Source organism: Ipomoea triloba, chromosome 9 (genome assembly GCF_003576645.1).
Source record: "Ipomoea triloba cultivar NCNSP0323 chromosome 9, ASM357664v1".
NCBI classification, from domain to species: Eukaryota; Viridiplantae; Streptophyta; class Magnoliopsida; order Solanales; family Convolvulaceae; genus Ipomoea; species Ipomoea triloba.
The window spans coordinates 20,607,272-20,613,838 of NC_044924.1; the positions used below are offsets into that span (position 1 = coordinate 20,607,272).

Sequence of the window (6,567 nt, forward strand, 5' to 3'; positions counted from 1 at the left end):
AGGCCAAAGCTTTAGTTTCAGTCTAGGGCAGGGATTACAAGACAAAAGCACGTAAAACAGGAAGGAAAATAAAATGGAATATTTTATACTCCATGATTAATAATTAATTATTCACAAAATAAGACACAAATTCAATATGGTGCTTACAAGCTATTAAGCTAAACTTGTTAAATATTACTACTAACCTTCTCATATAATATCTTTTTCAAATTCTGAAAGTTTTCGTATGCTGCTTGAAGAATTTCATTAGCAGCCTTATACTGAGCTCGCAATTCCTTGTGCATTTTGCTTTCTTCTTCATATCTCAAACTTACTGCTTTAGCTTCTGCTACCTTGTTTTTAAGGCTATCAAGCTCTTTTTTCAAAATCTGCAAACGTTAAGGTCAGGTAAATGCAAGTTAAAGGAATTAATTAATGAATGAAAAAACATGAAAACTCAGAATAGGATTCCTGCGGAAGGTGCAGAGTGCAACATATTGAATAGAATTTCAGTATTTCAGTGTTACCTTTAAGCTCTCTTCAATTTGGTCTCTATTATCTAGAGCCTGCTGGACTTCATCACAGCTACCTATGTTAGGGGATAATTGATCTCGCAGCTGCTTTAGCTGCTTAATTTCGCAAATTAAGTTCTTTTCCTCCTTTAAAGGAAGAGTTTCATGCTCTATCATGTGTTCCATGCTACATATCTGTAGCGATGAGTAAGTTCTGTAAAATGTTAAAAACAAAATACAAATGTGATATTCCTCCAAATATTCTGTAAATGGGAAGGGGTTAGGGGTGGAGGTGAATTCCTACCCTTGCATCTATCTCCTCGACAGAAATTGCATTCTTCACTCTATTAATTGCAGTTTGAAGATGCTCAATTTCAGCACGGTTTGACCTAACCAACTTACGTGCAGCTCTCTCTTCTGATTTGGCAGCTTCAAATTCTACACCATGATGTTGGCAATTGGTCTGCACAAAAGACTCCTGCCAAATAGCATCCCTACTTTGGGTCTTCTCATCAACATGTAGCTGTGCAAGTCTGATCTGCTCTCTAAGCTTTTCATCATCAAACCTTGGCATCTTGTCTAGCAACATTAGCTGAAGAACCTTCCAGCAAAATATCCAATGTTTCATTGCACAAAGATTTGTCAGCAACCACAAATTTTTGGCACACCAAATTGTCTTCACTACTTCTTTCAAAACCATTGCATTGAACTTCCAAGTTTTTAGTGTGGTTTGGTGGACTGCCATTGTTATCAAAAGAGCTTCTCAGAGATTCCAGTCCAGATTCAAGAGTATCATCACCATGCATGTCCCTATGAACACAAGCACGCTTATTGTTCACAAAACAGGCTATTTTAAGAACATTCCTAAGTTAGACTTAAAAATTGTGTGATATAGTACTCCCTCAAGAAATGTAGCTAGGAGCTGGGCGCTCACAACCTCATACCAAGAAACATATGGTAACAGATCATGTAAGAGCACTGTTGAGATAATCAATTAATACCTAATTAATAAGAGTACAAGACTATATCCTTTAGTAAACAAAAATGTTGACCATCCAAAAGCTTAAGGAAATTGCATCTTTTTAATGGTCACATCATGCAACTGTAAATCAACAGGGATTGTTAAAACAAATGTTAAAACAATAGGGATCTGAGCCTTCTCTAGTATATATATACATCATACACCATTTTTCAAAGATAGTCTAACCCTTTTAAAAACCATATACCCAGAAGACAACATTTATCGTCTAACACTCTAACCCTTTTAAAAAATCACAAACAAACATAAAGGCTGATGACAACTCAAAAAGCAGAGGAACAGAGTCAAAATATGACCTGTAATCCACTGTAGAAAGCTTTCTAATAAGATTCACCTATGAGTCTATGCCAAAGCAAAACCAGTGACCCAGTATTTCATCCATTTTGTTGTTCGCAAGAATTATCTAAATTGAAATTTGCTTCACTACAGCTTTTAAGGATCCAAAAAACAAGTAAAACTAGTCAACTACTACAAGCATACCTCTCCATGGTGTTCACCCTGTTTAATCCTCAAAATCAAAATGTAGTATTTCCTACAATAGAAGTCATTAGCCAATTCTTCAACTTTAGAATCTTGATTGAGGCAATAGCATTCTAGAGACACAGAAATATGTACTGAGAATGATTACAATACGAATTAAGAAGCCAAGCCAGCATTTCTTCAAGAAGATGTTACAGTTGATAAATAGGGAGAAACATGTTAGAAAATACACTAAGCAAGACAACATTAATGAATAGAAGACATTATTCTAAGAGTTCTTGAGATCTTTTATTGACTTCAAGAATAAGATAATTTACAAGCCACTATATGAAATTAATCATTTCAGTGAGTGGCATACTTCACAGGCGCAATAACCAAGTAGAAAAATGAGGTAATGTTCAGGCATAAGCAAAGTTTCATATGGCTACATCCCAATAACCATATCTAACAGTTTATTAAAAATTTCATCATTTGAGCTCTAACAACGACAATCAACCAAAAAACAAGTAAAACTCAATAGGAACTATGTGAATAAGTCACAGTACTGGAAGTATTCATAAAAAACAAAGAACCAATTGCATAAACTAATTATAAAAGCCCTAAAATCCCAGCAAGAACACAGTCCCAAAAATGGGGAAAACACACAAACTTACCTACCTGAGACGATGAGAAACGGCGAGAAGCAGGGGGGAGGGTGACCGGCGGCGAGGAGCAGCAGTGGTTGCGTCCAGCGGCTAGGCGAGCACCGGCGAGGGCGGAGAAGGAGATGGCGACCGGAGGCTAGATCTGTTTGGCCGTGGAATGGCGACGAGGATTGGAGTGGAGTGGAGTGGCGAAGGGGATTGGACTTGAAGATGGTGCGGGAGATCCAGATCTCAACCTTTTAACTAAAAAATTAAAAAATAAAATAAAATAAGCAGCTGCGTCCGAAGTGGGAACTTCAGACGCAGCTTGTGTAAAGCTACGGACCAGCTGCGTCCGAAGTGGGTACTTCGGACGCAGCTGGTCCATTTTTTTTAAAAAAAAATAATAATTAAATACTATACATTTTAATTACAAAAATGCCACCGCGTCACTTTACGCATCTGGAGTTTCAACTCCGGACGCAAATTGTCCTATATTTTTGCTCAGTTTTGTACTAGTGTGTTGAGTTAAATGGAAGAACGCCTTGAATAAGCACGCACAACATTTGTGTGAGCCCTTGGCCAAGTCCAAGGCATTTGGGATGCGCTCAACGTAAATATCCCCAAGCAATGGCAACCCTCCAAGCATGTACAAATCTCGCATTGATATAGACATCTCACCAGGGGAGGTAATCAATGTGTTGGTTTGTGGGCACCATGCTTCGCAAAAAGCTTGGAAAATGTCGACGTTGCGATCATATGTAAATAATGACACGAACACAGTGTCATATATCATGCCTTCCCTTAGAGGTTTTCTGAAGAAGTTAAGTGCATCTTCAGCCCATTCCCAGTATCCTGGCGTGTAAATGAATTCACCTTTAAAATCGATGTCTTTACCCCACTTGACCTCATCATCAATTATGCGACTCCCCAGCGTGGGAAGGATGTCTGTGGAGGGTTCGTGTTTCAATCCTGGTTGCAAGGTCCACACCTTGGACGGTGGAAGGTCATATTCAAGAGTCCAATTGCGTTCGTGATATGACACCGTGAGCTTTGGCGGTGAAGGGAATACAAGGGGTTTATTGATGGCCAATGTGACTTTATGGTCGCTCTTGGTGCTTGTTATCACCAAGTTCCTTTGTCCATCGAACCATTGATCTAGAAATTGCACCATTTTGAACCGTGTTGAGACTATGTCAAAATTGAGAAAAATCACTGCAAAAAAAAATGATGATAATGATTAAAGTTGTTATTATTATTATTATCATCATTATTAACAGAGTTATTATTATTATTATCATCATTATTAACAAAGTTGTTATTAATATTATCATTATTGTCTAAAATATGACATATGATAATAATAATTAACAATGTTGTTGTTTGAAATTATGAAAATTAAGAAATAAAAAAGCAACAGAAAATACGAAAGAAACAAAAGTAAAAGCAAAAAAAAACCTGGGAATAAAAAAAAACAAAAAAACGAAAGAAAATCAAAACAGAAAAAAAAAAAAAGCAAAAAAGCGTGGAAAGAAAAGAAAGAAACAAACAGTAACTAAAGATTGAAAAGAAAAAAAAAAAGGGAAAAAGGGAAAAGCGAAAAACGAAAGAAGAAAAAAACGAAACAAGAGTATATACATGTAGCAAATAAAATATATGTATAGTGATGCTATAGAAAGGAAAGTGGGGGTTGGGGCCCATCTGAAACAATGTCTTATTTCATTCCCAATACAAGCCACGTGAAGGTCTCTGGGAAATCACAATGTCAAGTCTGCCTCCATAAAAGTTGAAGTCACTTTAGGGATACAAGTAAAGCTCTTTTCTTCGACACCAGTTTGCGATGGCAATAGGGAAGCTCTATAACGCGTTTCAACGGCAACGAACCCCAGCTCACTATTCGGTTTTTGTTCTTCAATCCACAAGCTCGGCGGGAGATGGTGAAGGAAGTTCGGGCGACCTCTGGACTTTGAAAGCAACGGCTTAGCAGGTAGAGCTATCAATACGGGCTTGCGGGGCAGGGCGGGCCGCGGGCCTAAACATGGCGGGCCCAAAAAGCCCGCTCCTTGGCGGGCCTAGAAATCCCAAGCCCAGTCCGCCCCGCCTAAGGCCCGCGGGCTAGGCAGGCCCCCGCCTTTGTTTTTTTTTTTGGTTTTTTTTATTTTGTTTGTATATTCACCTTATCACTTTATTAAATTTTATCACTTGTTATTTTGTAGTTTTGTACACACAAATATAATTAAAATAAGATATACATAACTCATAAGTAATAACTGATAAGTCAAATAACGCATAAGTCCATAACACATAACTGACATAAGTTCATAAGTCACATAACTACATAAGTACTAACATAACTGATATAAGTCCAAAAGTCCATAAGTACATCACTCACATAAAACATAATTAAAATAATGTAAACATAAGTCATCATAAATTCATAATTGATCAATGATCATACACAAGACATTCCATCATTCAATTCATCTTCATTCATATCATCTCCTTCATCTCCATTATTGCCTTCATCCACATCATCATCATCTATATATAAAACACATAAAAATTGTTTAAAATTAAATCATTACATTAAAAAAATCAATATAATATAACATGATAACAAAATATATTAACTTACCCATATTAAAACCATGCAACCAATTACGAGTGCAAATTAGTGTTTGCACTTTTTCAGGCAACAAACAACTTCTATATTTTGTGAACACACGTGCACCAATAGAAAATGCAGACTCTGATGCAACAGTAGTTATAGGAATTGCCAAAAGATCACGCGCCATACATGAAAGGATGGGATATCCTTGAACACGACCCTTCTAATAATCTAACACGTCCAAATCCTGATAAAATTTCATCTCATAACATGGCTGCTCCAAATAACGATCCAATTCAGATTTTTCAACAAGCACAACAATTTCATCACTAACATCTAGAACATCCTGCATTAATTCAAACAGAATAACTGTACTAGCAACTAAGATAATATAATAAAAAAAAAATACACAATAAAGTGTTAAAATACTTACATCAAACAATCTTTTGGGGTACTTCTTCGCTACTTGGTTTTCCACTCTTGAATGCATGATAGTTGAAGAATTTGGTTGTGATGAACTTGATCTAATGGCACTCACATATTGATCATAAAGCTGGAACTCCTGACGCACACCGCCCCGCTAAGCCCGCGGGCCTAAGCGAGGCGTGCCAAAAAAGCCCGCTCTTTGGCGGGCTCCAAATTTCGAAACCCGCCCCTACCTAAGTAGGGGGCGGGGCGAGCTGGCCCGGCCGGCAAAGCCCGTTTTGACGGCTCTAGTAGCAGGTATGGTTCCCCAGGGCGTCGACAGATTGAATGGTCCAGTGAGAAGCTCTGTCAACGGAAATCCGTCTACTCCGAGTAGAAACCCACGCTCTGGTAGTATCATTGATACCGCGCTCCGGTGGTTGTTCTACTCGGCAGACTTTCCGTTGGTCTTCGTTGTAGCAATTTGACAGAGGAGGGAAGAGTTTGGCAGTCCCGGGTGGAGAGCTCCAACAACAACATAAACATAGGTACTCCAAGTAGAAACCCACTCTCGGGCGGTATCAATGATACCGCGCTCCGGTGGTTGTTCTACCCGACAAGTTTCCCGTTGTTCTTTCCTTCTTGGGTCGTGAACCCTACGTTTCTTAATTTCTTGTTGTTCTTGAATGTTGCCCTTCTTACTCCTGCAAATGAAATGCATATAGGCAAGATGAAAGGAAGTTGTTTAAGAATGTACCTGATCAGAAATTCTGTGAATCACTCTTCTCGATCTTCTGAATTGCTCTTCTCAATCTTCTTGTCCAGCGCTGATGAGAAAAGTGATGCCTTATGGCCCTATTTATAGGTGATTTGGGAGTGTTTGAGTCCAACATGGAATTTGTGACTACTGAGCTGATAATC

At 38.3% G+C, this 6,567-nt stretch overlaps 1 long non-coding RNA gene across 1 annotated transcript; it reads right to left on the bottom strand.

The window, feature by feature from the left end:
* Positions 1 to 630: 630 nt before the first annotated feature.
* Positions 631 to 964, bottom strand: LOC116028718. The gene is made up of 2 exons (XR_004100200.1): positions 796 to 964; positions 631 to 686 (listed from the first exon to the last, which is right to left on the bottom strand). It is a non-coding gene; the product is annotated as an uncharacterized LOC116028718 (long non-coding RNA).
* Between the last annotated feature and the right edge of the window lie 5,603 nt (positions 965 to 6,567).